The sequence below is a fragment of the Mauremys reevesii genome, linkage group 27 (genome assembly GCF_016161935.1).
Source record: "Mauremys reevesii isolate NIE-2019 linkage group 27, ASM1616193v1, whole genome shotgun sequence".
NCBI lineage: Eukaryota > Metazoa > Chordata > Testudines > Geoemydidae > Mauremys > Mauremys reevesii.
In genome coordinates, this window is record NC_052649.1 from 6,359,346 (window position 1) to 6,373,982 (window position 14,637).

Sequence of the window (14,637 nt, forward strand, 5' to 3'; positions counted from 1 at the left end):
AGCTGGAGGAGCCTTCGTGAGGAGCTTCAGCAGGACCGAGCTGAGCTTGGCAATTGAGCGCCCGTCCGGCAGCGCCAACCCAGGGTTAATCGCAAAGAACGATTTGAACAGCTCAGATGTGGCGCTTGATCCTCGGTTTCCACTCTGAGAAAAAGAAACCTCTCTTCTGTCTGTGCTGCTTATGTGGCCCCATCACCGTAGTGGCTGGGCATCACACGCTCTCTTAAGGTATCTATCCTCGCAGCACCCCTGGGAGGCAGGGCATTGCTCTTATCCCCACTGTACAGGTGGGGAAACTGAGGCACAGAGCAACTAAGTGACTTGCCTAAGATCATACAGTATGTTTGTGGCAGAGCAGAGAATTGAACCTGGGTTTCCTAAGTGCCAGGTTAGCACCTAGCCACGGGGCCATCCTTCCTGAAAGATCAAGGTGGCCTTGGGTACAGCTGCCTGCAAACCTCTGTTCAGTACCGATCCCTGCATTTGACCATCACCCTTTCACAAGCTGAAACGTGTCACATACCTGAGCCAGAATGGGAGCGACGTGGGGTAGAGCGAGGGAGCCTGAGGCGAGACCTGGGTGGCAAATCCCATTGGCGTCGGCGTCAATTTCAGCCTAAATCTCGCCATTTTGCAAGACTCTGCCAGCAGGTGCTGTAGAAAACCCACGTACGAGCCGGGCTGAGTTGCCACCTCCACCGGCTTGTTCTAGTCCCTCGCCGCCTTTTGCGTGATTTGCACTTACGAAGCTTGATCGGTTTAGCTTAGCGGGAGATTAAGAGGCGGTTTGATCTGTAACTAGCTAGACAGGGGGAAGATTCCCGCTAGCAGGAGGCTCCAATCTGGCAGAGCAAGAGCCAATGGCTGGCAGCGGGAGCAGAGAGAGATTCAGGCTAGAAATAAGGTGCAGAATTTGGAGGGAGGGGAATTAACCACTAGGACTGTGGTGGATTGTCCATCACTTGAAGTCTTCTACTCAGGCCTGGATGTCTTTCTAGAAGCTCTGCTCTGGCTCAGCTGTAGGAACTGGGCTGGAGGTGGGGACCCCGGGGGGTGGTCGCTGGCCCGTGCTACGTGGGAGATAAGATTCTAGGAATCTGCCAAGGGAGCTTCACTTATTGAACTTGCAATGTCAGATTCCCCCATCTCCCTGGTGCTGGAGCCCAGCCTGGAGCTGTAGGGACCCAGCCTCTGGGAGTTAGGGGGCAGCCTGGCTCCATGGTCCTTCCAGGCCTTGTGCGGTTTGCTACAATGGGGTGGAGTGCGGTGCAGGCCCCAGGGACCTGGAATGAGACCTCCCCAGCCCAGCCGCCCTTTGAACTCCCAGGCTTGGCCCTGGTCTGGCATCTACGAGCTCAGGGCTTGGGCATTTGCCCCCCCCCAGTGCGGCGGGGGCACCAGGCGCGCTGGCTTCCCTTGCTGGGGCCTGCAGGCCGCCTGGCCTCAGCGCCCCTGCTTCTGCTCCGCCTCCCCCCAGCCCTCCGGCGAAGGCGGCTCGATTGGAAAGCCGGCGCGGGTGGGATTGCAGCACAGCACTGCATCGCTGAAGAGTCAAATCTCCAATTGGCGTTAAAGTGACGCCGGCGAAGTTCGGCGGGTTCCCGAGCCCCAAATGCTCTGGCCCCCTTGAACCGCCTCCTGGCCCAGACCTCAGCCCCCTTTCAGATCACTCCTTGGTTCCCTGTCCCTTCCCACCCAGGCCTGTCTCTTGTATTTACTCTGCCTGCTCCTGTCCCGGAGCTAAATGGAGCAGGGACCCTCCTGCCTGCTTCCACAGTTACTGCGCCTCGAGCGTGGTGCCAGGCGCTGTACACGGGTCCTGGCTGCTGGTGAGGTGTGTCCACCAGCCAGGTCCCTTCTTTGCCCCCGCCCCTACCTGCTTGGTGGCTAACGCAGGGCTCAAGCCACCAGAGCATCCCAGCCACTGGCAACTGTCTCCCAGTCTGTGGCTTCTGGCCCTGGCTGTTTACCTGCCTGTCATTTCCTTGGCTAGCGTGTGTCTGCAGTGGTGTTGCAGGGCACTTGGCTGTCACAGTGACAAGCAGCCTGCGAGCCAGGAAGCACCTGGTCATTTAGCCACCTGGCCACTTTTGCCAGCTGCTGTTCTCTGTAACCGAGTGCCTGGCAACTGCAGCTGGGGCTAGGCCCGTGGGCGCTAGGCGCTGTACAGACCGAGTAAGAGTGTGTCCCTTCCCCCAACAAGCCGAGGGGCTAAATAGCAAGGCAGACAGAGGAAGGGAAACTGAGGCACAGAAGCAGGGAATGACTGGCCCAAGGTCCCACAGCAAATCAGGGCCAGAACTGGGATTAGAGCGCAGGTCTCCTGCGTCTCCACCCAGTCCTCTCTCCACCGGTCATGCTGCCTCTCTGGGTAGGTGTCTGTGCCCCCTCTGTTCTGTCTTCCAGCTTCCAGTCAGGCCTCTGCCATCAGCCCATGTGTCCCTCCTCTCTCCCCCCGGTGTTTGGCTTCCCCTCCACCCTGCCTGGCCTTCTGGCGTTTCCCGTCTCCCCCGCCCTCCCCTGCCCGCCGGGCACCCTGGCTCCGCTGGCCCATTAGGATTCATTTCTCCCAGCGGTAAGGGCAGGGGGGAGTTGGCACGGAGTCCACCCCGCATCCGTGGGCACAATCAATAATGAGCGTCTTGCCGGATTCAGCCATTCGTATCCCAGCTGTCACATCATTACAACGCTCCCCTTCCCCAGGCCTGTTATCCGCTGTCTGTCTGTCCCATCCGTTCGGGGGGAGGGCAGGGGGAGTATTTGGGCAGGGGTGTTCTACCCCGCAGGGGCCTTTGCACTGGCTTGTAGCTCCTACCCGCTCTGCGCCCCGGGGCCCACCCCAGCCTTCCCCGCTTCGGCCCTGGGACCCTCAGAGGAGCCGTGCGACTTGAAGAGCAGCAGGGCACAGCTGATGATCCACCAGCCATGGAGATCAGTGTGCGCACGCACACACGCCCGCACCCGCCCGAACAGACTGGCACGGGCGCTGCTGGCTGAGGTTCAGAGAACCCTCCCCTATTCCTCTCGCTCAAATCAAAGCGCAGCTGTGCCAAGGCGGAAGGGGGACCGGGGTGGAATGGGCCAGGAATTGCACGTTTTCACCTGCCATTTAATTGGATGTATTTTTAATTAATGGTGCCTCTGGGACCAACATGAGACAACATGATCTCTGAATAGGGACAAGGGAGGCATTGGGAAAGGTACAAGGATTGGACTACAGGGTGCGCTTACCGCGAAAACGCCGCCATCAATCACGCGCTACTTTCAGCTCCGGACTCTTGGCTGGGGATCAGCGCGGAGGGAAAGGGGGAAGCGGGGGGCGGGGAAATGAAAGTGAATATTCCAGCCTCTGCCATTTAACCAGCTTGAGGGAGGGGGCAAGTTTGCCCTAAGAGGGTTATGAAGAGGAGAACCCTTCAGCACAGATGAGAACCACACGTGCTGCAAGGTCTCAGCGGCTGGCCCTGTTGAGAAGGGTTCCCCTCACTGATGTATCGGAGCCACGCCCAAGAGGTAATAACCCAATAATCATCCTCCCTGGTTCACCTTATTTCTGTCAGTCGATCTCCGAGTGCTTTCCAGATGAGAGCAGGATCATTCTCCCCATTTTCCAAGTGGGGAAACTGAGGCACGGTCACCTAGCCACCCAGTGGCCGAGCTGGGATAAGAGCCCAGATCCTCTGGGTCCCCATCTGGTGCTTGCTCCACTAGCTCCGTGGTCTCTCTGCTGTGTCTTCCCCCAAGGCAGCTGGAGTGGTGCTTGGTTCCGCAGGCTGGGATGACTGGGGCAGTCCCTCAGCTTTGGCCCTGGGGCTGAGAAAGCCAAAGGGGGCTGCTCCTTGTCCCTCTCCTCCAGGTCTAGAAATTTAAACCACTACGGTGCACCCTGCTCTCCCATTTGCCACCTGCCGGCGAGTTGAGAGCCCCCTGGCTGAGGCCTGGTCTACACACCCAGTCGCGTGGATTGACCAGAAGATGTGGTTTGAACCCCGCTGGGTGAAATCACTGCAGCCCTGCCTGGTTGCTCCACGGCCTGGAGTCCACAGAGATTGTGTCAGAATAACAGGGTCAGGAAGGGGGTGATTTCTATACTGATCTAGTTAGACCGTTCCAGTACGGCGGCACCCTGGGGACATTTACACTGGTATCGTCACTTCCGAACTACACCGGTACACTGCAGGACACCGTGGTCGGTTTCACGCTGGCGTAGCGGGGGTCAGCTCTTCGCTTTCGGCCGTTTCTACACTCGGGGAGCCGGGGTGAAATCCTAAGTGTCGACAAGGCCAGTTGGAGTTTTGATGTGTATTGGTGGGGAGACGAAGCCCCGGTTCCTGACCCAACCCCATGATTCACCCCACCCAACTAACCCAGTTTAAAATGCAGCTTGCCCTGTCTACACTAGGGTTTTAACATGTCTTTGAAAGCAGCCCCTCCTCCCTGGGCTAGCCCTGGCGATTCATGGGTGCCAGCTGAATGGCTGGGTGCAGCCTTACATCGGGGGAGCGGCTCGTGTGCGCGCTTCGTAGCAACCAGGGGCAAGTTTGCCAGCCCTGAGAGCAACGCCCCAACTCTGCCACTTCTGCTCCGTCCTGCACCCTCAGCCTCTGTTAACCCCCTCCCGCCAAACAGCCTTCCCCAATCCCCCCCTGTCCCCACCTTGCAGCCAGGTGCTTGTGCTCTGTTTGTATTGTGGTGGTGCCAGGCCCCGGGTCACGTCCTAGGACCCCATCGCGCTAGGCTCTGTACAAACTCGGAACAAGGAGCTGAAGGAAAATGGGGACCATGGGTCCATTAAGGTAGGTGGATCTGTTTGGGGTTTGAGTGTATGAACGAGAGAGGCAGCTGCTTCGTGGGATGGGGCTGAGGCCGGAGCCCTGGTTGGGTGCAGTGTGGACCCAGAGAGCGTGGGAGGTGGGTACGTTCTGTAAATAAACTGTGCTAGGGGACTTGCTGACATGACGTCGCTCTGACAGGAAACCCCCCTGCTCCCCGCCAGGCCCTAGATCTGCTTCCCCTTGGCCAAGGGGCAGCCCCCAATCTGAGACCGGGTGGCCACTGAAGCTGGGTTTGTGTCCCATGTCCTAGCCCACATCAGGCCTGGCTCTGTGTGCCCCCCTCGGCCCAGGCTGGGGGCCAGCACCCCTCGGGTTTCCTTCCAAGGGCGGCTGCATGGAATGGCGTGGGCAGACGCTGTTCCCTCGCGCAGCGCGGGCACAGAACGGGTGGGAGACGGCACCTCGTGCAGACAGCGATGGGCGGCTGGGGCTCTTCTCGGGTTTATTTTTAAGCAAACTTGTACTAATTGTCGCCCTCTTGCTGTTGTCCGTCCCCCGCCCCCACGCCCCACGTGGGATGCCTGCTGCCCTCCCTCTCACTGCATAGGGGGTTGGAGCCTCTGGTGTTGGCTGGAACCGTTCTGCTTGTTCACGCCAGGGTCCCTTGCTGCCCCGGTGCATTCTGGGAGTCCTGGAGAGCCACACCTGTTGCCAAAAGAAGGGACTTCTGGGTCACTTGAGCGGCTGCGTACGGCGTTGTAGGCAGGGGCGGCTCCAGGCCCCAGCGCACCAAGCGCATGCCTGGGGTGGCAAGCCGCGGGGGCGGCAGTCAGGCAGCCTTCGGCGGTGCTTCTGCTGGAGGTCCGCCAGTCCCGCGGTTTCGGCGGCAGTTCAGCGGCGGGTACGCCGAATCCACGTTACCAGTGGACCTCCTGCAGGCACGCTGCCAAAAGCCACCTGCCTGCCGTGCTTGGGGTGGCAAAATACATAGAGCTGCCTCTAGAGCTGGCACCTCTTCCCCAGCACCTAGAAATATCCCCCATCCTGCCCCCATTTAGACTCCAGCCTTTGCTTTGTTTGTTTCTTCTCCTCCCTGGCTCCCGTGCACACCAATGCCTGGGAGGTGTGTGTGTGTGGGGGGGGCTGGAAACCGCTGGAAAGGGGAGCACAGCTGGTGCACAGGCTTCCTGCTCGGCTGCACTGCCCCCCCCCCCCCCACATTCTGGTGTGTCCCAGTCTGGGGGGGGTCCTGCTGGCAGGGAAGGGAAGGCTGTCTCCTGGGCCGTGCGTGAGGGCAGCTGCCCTGCAGAATGGAAGGGGTGGGGAAGGCATTCGGCTCTCCCGGCTCACTCGAGTCAGGTGCAGGCTGCCTAATGTAGGGCAGCCATTAATATTTAGTGTCATTTGGGGGATTTTTTTTTCCGGCTTTGCTGCACGGCCGCCGTCTGCGCTGGAATGCAAAATGCAGCCGCCGGCGTGACCGCGCTGCCTGCCGAAGGGGGGTTAGCTTCTGCCTCCCAGGCGCCTGCGGAGGCCCAACGCCAGGCCCGGCTGCAGGATCTCGCTCTTCCTGCCCGGGCCGGCGCCCCTCGCAGTTGTCGGTGGCATGGCAGCGCCAGGTGGGCTGGCACGTGCTGCCGAGCCCAGAGCGGGAGGCAAAGCGCCGCCCCCTGCCCAGGAGCATGGAGAGGCCCTGCTGGGCCAGGTGCTGCACAGGCTCGGAGGGAGAGACACGTCCTGCCCCAGAAGACAGGAGGGAAGGGCAACAGTGGCACAAAATGACTTGCCCGAGGGCACCGGCGCGTCAGTGCTAGAACCCAGGGCTCCTGAGTCCCAGGCCGGGCCCTGCCGATCTCCTCCCCGCCAGCTGGACACACGCAGCTCTTCCTAGCACGAGCCTGGGCGTGCAGGCCACACCAAGCTCTAACGCGTGGGGGCTACGACGGAGACCCGCCCCCCAGGCAGGCTGCTCCATAGCTGTCCACTCGTGGGTTCCTTGCACCTTCTGAAGCAACTGCTACTGGCCCCGTCAGAGACGGGACCTTGGACTGGATGGCCCTCGGCTCTGGTCCACTCTGGCAATGCAGGAGTTGCTAGAGGAAGTGTGGAGTGAAGCAATCTGTCTATCAACCCACCCCCATGCACACCCATCCATCCGTCCATCCATCCATCCCTTCTTACCTGGCCTCCATGGCTTGGTGCATCTCCTCCAAACGGGGAACGTTCTATGTTTAGTCTAATTTCCCTGGTTACTCTTGGTTCCTGGGACTAACTGTGCATCCTTGGCCAGGTCTCCTTTCCTGCGGGCACCATGAGTCGACCCACCGATCAAATGTATTCAGCTGGCAGGGCTGTCAAAACCTTTGCCAGGCCACGGACAAATGTCCATCTACGAGAGCAAACGGCCCTGATCATCTCAGGAATCTTTACTTTCCACCCTTTGCTGGAACGGCAGGAATCTTCCACCTGGGACGTTCCCTTGCCGCTTGCACGTTCAATGCTGCTCTCAGCTCAGAGGCGCCCTAGGATGGATGTTACTCAGAATTCCCCCTCATTCGGTGGCATGATGGGAATTGAAAACCCAGACCTCGTGCCAGACAGCGCCTCTCCATGTACACGGGGGCCGTGTGCTGTCCCACGTGCTTGTTTACATGGCTTCCTACCTCCCTGAAGGGTTGGGGTGTGTGCGTGTCTGTGCATCACGCCTGGATCTAGTCTCTGTATACCCCCCTTGCGTCTTGGCAGCGTTGCTCTTGTGAGAATGGCAGAGACTTGGAAGAGAAGAACAGGGACAGAGGAAATAAAGGGACAGGCGGAGAGATGGAATCTCACTGCAATAGACTTGATTGGCATCAGTTGCTTCCTGATCTGAATGGAAAGGGGGAGCCGTTGGACTAGACCGACAGAGCCACTATCTGTGTGGCTGAGATCCTGGGGGCAGCATCCGCGGCTCCCCTGCCGGTATCAAAAAGCACCACTGCCGTCTCTAGCTAAATACCTCCCTCGCCAGCAGGCAGTGCCAAGAAAGCAGCTGGCATGCCCGAGCCAGCTTCCGAGACCGGCCCAGACTGCAAAGGCAGGACACGCTCACACTCCCCTCCCCCCATGTGCTGTAACACAGGGCGCACGTGGAGGCCTCTTGCCTGCATTGCAGATTCCCGGGAGCCAAGGAACTGGGCCCCTGGTGCCAGGGGGTGCAGGTCTGCCTTTGTTGTTTGCCTTGCAGGCGTCCAGCTTGCCAAGCAGGTTGGGTGTTTTTTTTTTTTTTTTTTTAACAACAGGGATAGAGTCAGATCAGACCAGTGAAGATATCGGTGACCAATGGATACGGGAAGTATTGCCTCTGAAATTCCAATGTGGCTTGGATTTTTCCTCCTGTATCCTAGATCTTCAGGGAATATTTTTCTTGCCAGATCCGTGCACCACAAGCTACTGGAATTAGACACTCCCGGGCCTGTTAATTAGGTAGAGCAGCTGCATTGTTATATTTGGGGCTCAAAGAGCCTCCCCCACGCTCTTACTCCCAAGAATGTGGCTGCCTGGCTTCTGACAGCAAAGCAAACCAGCTTGTATTTCCCTTTCGCCATTGGTAGCCAGGGTGCAAGATTGTCAGCCCTACCAAGCAAAGCTCTTGCATTGAGCCACCGAGCAGAGAAAGCAGTGCTGCAAGCCACGCGGGTGCAACCCTAACCTTAACCTTGAACTGCCACCCCCTAGGGCTGAGAAGGTCAATCATCGTCTTTGCCTGGCCTCTAAAAGTGGCTTTAAAACTGGGCAACAAAATGGCAGATGAAATTCAATGTTGGTAAATACCGGGTAATGCACACTGGAAAACATCATCCCAACTATACATAGCTAATTTAGACCCCATCATTTCATGTTACCGCTCAAGAAAGAGATCTTGGAGTCATTGTGGATAGTTCTCTGAAATCATCCACTCCACGTGCAGCGGCAGTCAAAGAAGCAAACAGAATGTTGGGAATCATTAAGAAAGGGATTGATAATAAGACAGAAAATATCATATTGCCTCTATATAAATCCATGGTACGCCCACATCTTGAATACTGCGTGCAGATCTGGTCGCCCCATCTCAAAAAATATATATTGGAATTGGAAAAGGTTCAGAAAAGGGCAACAAAAATGATTAGGCGTATAGAAGAGCTTCCGTATGAGGAGAGATTAATAAAACTGGGACTTTTCAGCTTGGAAAAGAGATGACTAAGGGGGGAAATGATAGAGGTCTATACAATCTTGACCGGTGTGGAGAAAGTAGATAAGGAAGTGTTATTTACTCCTTCTCATAACACAAGAACTAGGGGTCACCAAATTAAATTAATAGGCCACAGGTTTAAAACAAAAGGAAGTATTTCTTCACACAACGCACAGTCAGCTGTGGAACTCCTTGCCAAGGGATGTTGTGAAGGCCAAGATTATTACAAGGTTCAAAAAGGAACTAGATATGTTCCTGGAGGAGAGGTCCATCAATGGCTATTAGCCATGCAAAATCATGCTCAGAAGCGTCCTTATCCTCTGGTTGCCAGAAGCTGGGAATGGGCAACAGGGGATGGATCACTTGATTATTCCCTGTTCTGTTCATTCCCTCTGGGGCACCTGGCTTTGGCCATTGTTAGAAGACTGGATACTGGGCTGGCTGGATCATTGGTCTGATGCAGTATGGCCGTTCTTATGTTCAAGTGCAGCTGTTGTTTCGTTTTGTGCCCACGGGGCTAGTGTCACCCACGCCTGGAGGCCACCAAACGTCATATGGTCGCCACTCAGGGCCGGCTCCAGACCCCAGCGCGCCAAGCAGGCGCGTGGGGCGGCATTGTCGTGGCAGGGCGGCATTTGGCTCCGGCGGACCTTCCGCAGTCATGCCTGTGGGAGGTCCACCGGAGCCCCGGGACGAGCGGACTTGCCGCAGGCATGACTGCGGAGAGTCCCCTCTTCCCGCGGCTCCGCTTGAGCTCCCGCAGGCATGACTGCGGCGGGTGCGCTGGTGCCGCGGCTCGGACGGAGCTCCCGCAGGCATGCCTGCGGATGCTCCACCGGAGCCGCGGGACCACGGGACGGTCCGCAGGCACTTCTGCCCCGGCCGCGGGACCGGGGAAGGGCGGCGCGAGCGGCGCAACGCGCCGCCCTGCTTGGGGCGGCGGAATTTCTAGAGCCGCCCCTGTCGCCACCAACCTTGAGTCAAGCATGGAAGTGGGCTCCATTGGCCATTTTTGAGTCCACGATTAAGCCGTACTGTGGGTGCTTTGCAGTCACAGAATTGTGGGTGCCAACTCTTATGTTACCACCATGATCCTTCAATCAGAGCCCCAATGAGGAGCGCAGACCAGGAGCTTTGCTGATCCTGTCTGCATTGACGAAGACTCCAGCCAGCCCCAGATAATCTCCCAGGCTGGAAACCCTGGGCTGGGTTCTATGGGGTGGGGCCCAGTCTCCCCAAAGCTTTAGTGCTGGAGGATGGTGGGATCTGCCCCAGCTCCATGACACCAATATTGTCCTTTTTAGGTTCACCACATTCCCCCCCGTTTTCTTCCTTTAAAACATCAACTCCTCCCCTCTCGCCCCCATGAAACCCACCCCGTGGATCTTAGGCTGGTGATTTGGGGTACCAGAAGCACCTCCATAGGGCCTGGCTTTCAGAAAGTGCTGGGTACCTGCCCTTCGGAAACCAGCCCCATTTAAAGGGGTCTCAGGAGGCAGCCCACAAAGCGCTAGTGGCCTTTGTTTCTTTTCGCTCCTGTCCCGTTTAGCAACAGGACTGGGGCTGGAAGGGACCTCGAGAAACACCAAATGTTGTAGGACTTGAAAAAAGGGTGAGTTGGGAACGCTTCACGCACAGGAGCAGTTGCACTGAACTTGGCGATGCCAACAGGGCTGCTCCTAGATTTAAATCTCATGATGTACCTATAAGCCCCTATGCATCTAAGCCTGTATCTATGGGCATCCATGCATCTAAGCATGGGCCAATAGGTACCTATATATCTAAGCGTGTACCTATACGCTCCTGTACATTTAAGCACGGGCCTGTAGGCACCTATACATCCATGCCTGGGACTAACTGAGGCCTGTTACATCTAAACTTAGGGTCTTGGTCTTGTGAGTAGAACCAAGTGGGTGGCCTAGTAGGTAGGGTACCAGACTGGGAACTCCCAGCCCTTGGTCCATCTCCTAGCTCAGCCGCAGACGCTTCGGGTAAGTCTTTCCACTGGCCTTGTGCCTCGATTCCCTACCTGTAAAACGGGGATGCTGCTCCCCTTGCTGTTTGAGGATCGAATCCTTTAACGACAGAGCTGCTCCAATGCAGAGTTGCCAAGGGCCTGATAAACAGACCCCCTCCGCTCCCCGAGACATCGCTGACTTCCCGCTCGGTAGCATACCGGATTGGGGCCTCCATCCTCTCTCGGCAGTATTTTTCGGTATGACTTGTTCTCCATTCCCCTTTTTCCCCCTCCAGAGCTGGGGCATGGCCCATGCTAATCACCACCCCCTCTCTGGATAGCAAAACTCAACTCACTGTCCCCAGGCCTGTGGTCCCGGCCGCCCGGGCCCCGGGTGCGACCCCCCCCCGACCATGAACCGGCGCGTGTGTGCGTGTGGTTTATTAGCGTTATTTCAGCATTGTGATGCAGAGAGAGTCAGTGTAACAGCTGCTCCTTGCTCGCCGTGTTTATTGTTACCTAGAGACAGCCCACTGGCTTTTTCCCAGCTTCCCCCCACAGCGCCGCTCCCCCCACTCTCTGATGCGAAATTTATAGCATACCCATCCTGTCCCTTTAACCCGCTCCCGTCCGGCTGGCTGGCGGGAAAGCGAGGAATCCCAGCGGAGTTCAGAGAAACTGAGGCAACCGGCCCACAAGGTGAAAACTTGCATGGCGTGAATGAACCTTGGCAGGAGAGAGAACCAGCTCCGAGGCTGTCTGGTTCCCAGTGGTTGGGAGCCCCTCGTATGAATGCAATTGATCGGGCTCTGTAGAGGGATGGAAGACACTGCTAGCAGAGCCAGGCTGAGAGGAGACTGCGCTGATGCTTGTGTGTGCGTGTGTGTGTGGATTGCTAGGCCATTCTGAACATCTAGTCTGACCTCCTGCCTAGCACAGGCCAGAGAATCTCCCCCAGTTCCTGCACTTGTTCGTGGTTGATGTACATATTGCTCTATCTCCCACCAGACCTGCTTGTCTTTACTCAATAGGTAGGATGGATTCTGAATTCCTCCAGACTCTCCCTGTGTTTATCCAGCACAACGTGCTCAGAGTCTTAGTACAAAATAAACCTCCCTTTGGAGTAACGACTGCAGGATTGGGCCCTACACGTGCATGTATGTGGGTTGCTTGCTAATGTATAGCTATGTAGTGAGACAGGTGGTCTAGTGGTTAGAGGAGTTATCTAGGAGCCAAGACTCCTGGGTTCTGTTTCCGCACCTGGTAGGAAAGTGCAGTTTAACAGCTCCCAGCCCCACCGTATTCTGTCCAGTAGGTGACACTCCCCTTCCAGAACTGGGAATAGAATGCAAGAGTCTCGGCTCTCCATTTCCTGTTCTGAGATTGCTGGGGCTGATTCCTGGTTCTCACCCCGCCTCCCCCAGTGACTCAGTTTCCCCATCTATACAATGGGGGCATAACACTAGGGGGGAGGGATAGCTCAGTGGTTTGAGCATTGGCCTGCTAAACCCAGGGTTGTGAGTTCAATCCTTGAGGAGGCCACTTAAGGATCTGGGGCAAAAATTGGTCCTACTAGTGAAGGCAGGGGCTGGACTCAATGACCTTTCAAGGTCCCTTCCAGTTCTAGGAGATTGGTATATCTCCAATTAATTATTAACACTGTTCTACCTTGAATAACTAATGCATGTCCCTTAAGATTCTCCAGTCAAAGAGGCCAAAGCATTCCCAGTATTATGATCATTTATTATTCCAGCCCTACTGGGAATGTGCTGGAAAACATTGTGACCATTCAGATTTCGGCAAACCTTACAAGACGTCACTGTATATTTATTGCCAAATGGTTCCGTTTCACTGGGTTGTTTGTTTTTTTTAAATCTTCAAAATGGTACATCGTCTCTTGAGTCCATCAGGTCACTGCTTTCCATTGCTTGCCATTTGCAAAAGCTGGATTGATTGGCCGCCAATGGGCACACTTCCGGTCACACGCCCGCCAGCCGCCAATCCAATAGCCGGGGACCAAAGTGTGTCAGTATCAGGCTCAGATCAGTTGGCTAGAAAGTTTGGGGCGTGGCTGCAGGAGGCAATGTGCTTTTCCCTTGATCTGATTGGTCAGAAGGAGCAGCTCACAAATGGATAATGCACACTCGGAATGAGAAGCTAGTGACTTCTGATTGGCTAAGAGAGAGTTTATCCCAAGCTCCGATACAGTTTCCTTGTACTGATTCGCTAATGCAGCAGATACCACAGTGATGGGTGACCTTATAACAGCTTACGTAGTCAGGTGTGTGCGTATGTGACTACGACTACTCAGAGACCACAGTAATTGATGACATCATAAAAATCTAGATTGGTTGTGTGTGTGTGTTGGGCAGCGCTGTGTGTGGGAGCGGGGGTGTTGGGCAGCACCCTGTGTGTGTGTGTAATGTATAATATAATTGTTAAGTGGTTTTATTCTGTTTGCTTTTCACAGCAGCAGCTCTGATCTCGTTCCCCTGGGAGACTCCGTGGACGACAGGAGAACCTGTAGCGAGACGGTGTTGTGAAGACCAAGGAAGCAAAGTCTGTGTGAGAAGGGAAGTGATGTTTGTTCAGACTTTTGGGGGGAAACCCTTGGGAGAAAAAGCTCTTCGGGAAGGATTCCTCGCCCCTTTGAGAAAAGCTCCAGGCCCCAATCCCAGTGTCCTCCAAGCAGCTCTCCTGCAAAACCAGGGAAGATCAGAGGTGACATCCCTGAGATTTCTAGGGAGGAAGGCGTGGAGGGAAAAAAACACTTGTCAGGCTTTCTTTCTCCAGCTCTCCGAACCACATAGAAAAAGGGCAGAAGCCAATTCATTTCCTCTTTGCAGGTCAACTTTGAAGTGCATCTCTCTGGAAAGAGACTACGTGAAATAGGCCAAGCTGGACACCCTGCCCCCACCAGGGTATCGTCTCTAGACATATGGGTGTCCCAGCAGCAACTGTGTGCAGAGAACTGGCTGCTGCTCCTGCGTTTGGGCCAGGAGGGTGTTTCCTCCTGGTTTCCCCAGCTGGGCGCAGAACGTTCGAAGGGGGGATGGGGCCTGCTTGTGAATTCTGCATGGCAATATCCGTCGAGTGCCCCCGTCCCATGATGCCTAGGGGCGCCAGTCTGGTGGCACTGCCACGTGAGGCACGTGGGGCCAGCTGTGGAAGGGGAGCTCCATCTTCATGGTCTATTCGGTCCTTGAGGCCTCTGCTGAAACCAAGAGGTGCCAGTTGCGATCCTGGTTTCTTGTGACATCAACTCCCATCTGCGAGAAACTGGGCTGAGTCCCAACAAACTCATTCACACCGGCTATGATGGTGCCTTCAGCTGACGTTACTAGCCAACTGGGTCAGATTGGAGCCTTTGTCTGAGGAGGGTGGGGCAGGCTGGGAAAGGTTTAAAGATGGCTTGTTGAAATAAAATTATACGCTCAGGAGGGACTGCTGTGTGGTTAAAGGTGGGGACTCCGGAGATCCTGGTTCTCGTCCCTGTTCTGCCACAGGCTCCTTGCGTGACCCTGAGCAACTCCCTTAATCTCTCTATCCCTGGTTCCTCATCTGTAAAAGGGAGCCAGTGGTCCTTCCCTTCTCTATGCAGATTGTCCGTTGTCTGTGCAGTGCCTGGCACCACGGGGCCCTGACCTCTCTGTAATGCCAGGATACTGGTAATAACAGGCAACCCGCTGTTTATA

The 14,637-nt window shown here is 56.1% G+C and overlaps 1 protein-coding gene across 2 annotated transcripts in view; it reads left to right on the forward strand.

The window, feature by feature from the left end:
• CDK12 (cyclin dependent kinase 12) overlaps window positions 1–14,353 on the forward strand; it is a 71,420-nt gene extending 57,067 nt beyond the window's left edge. Inside the window, exon 15 of one of the 2 annotated variants that reach the window (XM_039516256.1) lies at window positions 13,416–14,353. The gene's annotated coding sequence lies outside the window, so the exon portion shown is untranslated. Of the gene's footprint in view, window positions 1–13,412 lie in introns of both variants that reach the window. The other variant, XM_039516255.1, reaches the window with a different exon arrangement.
• Window positions 14,354–14,637: the final 284 nt, after the last annotated feature.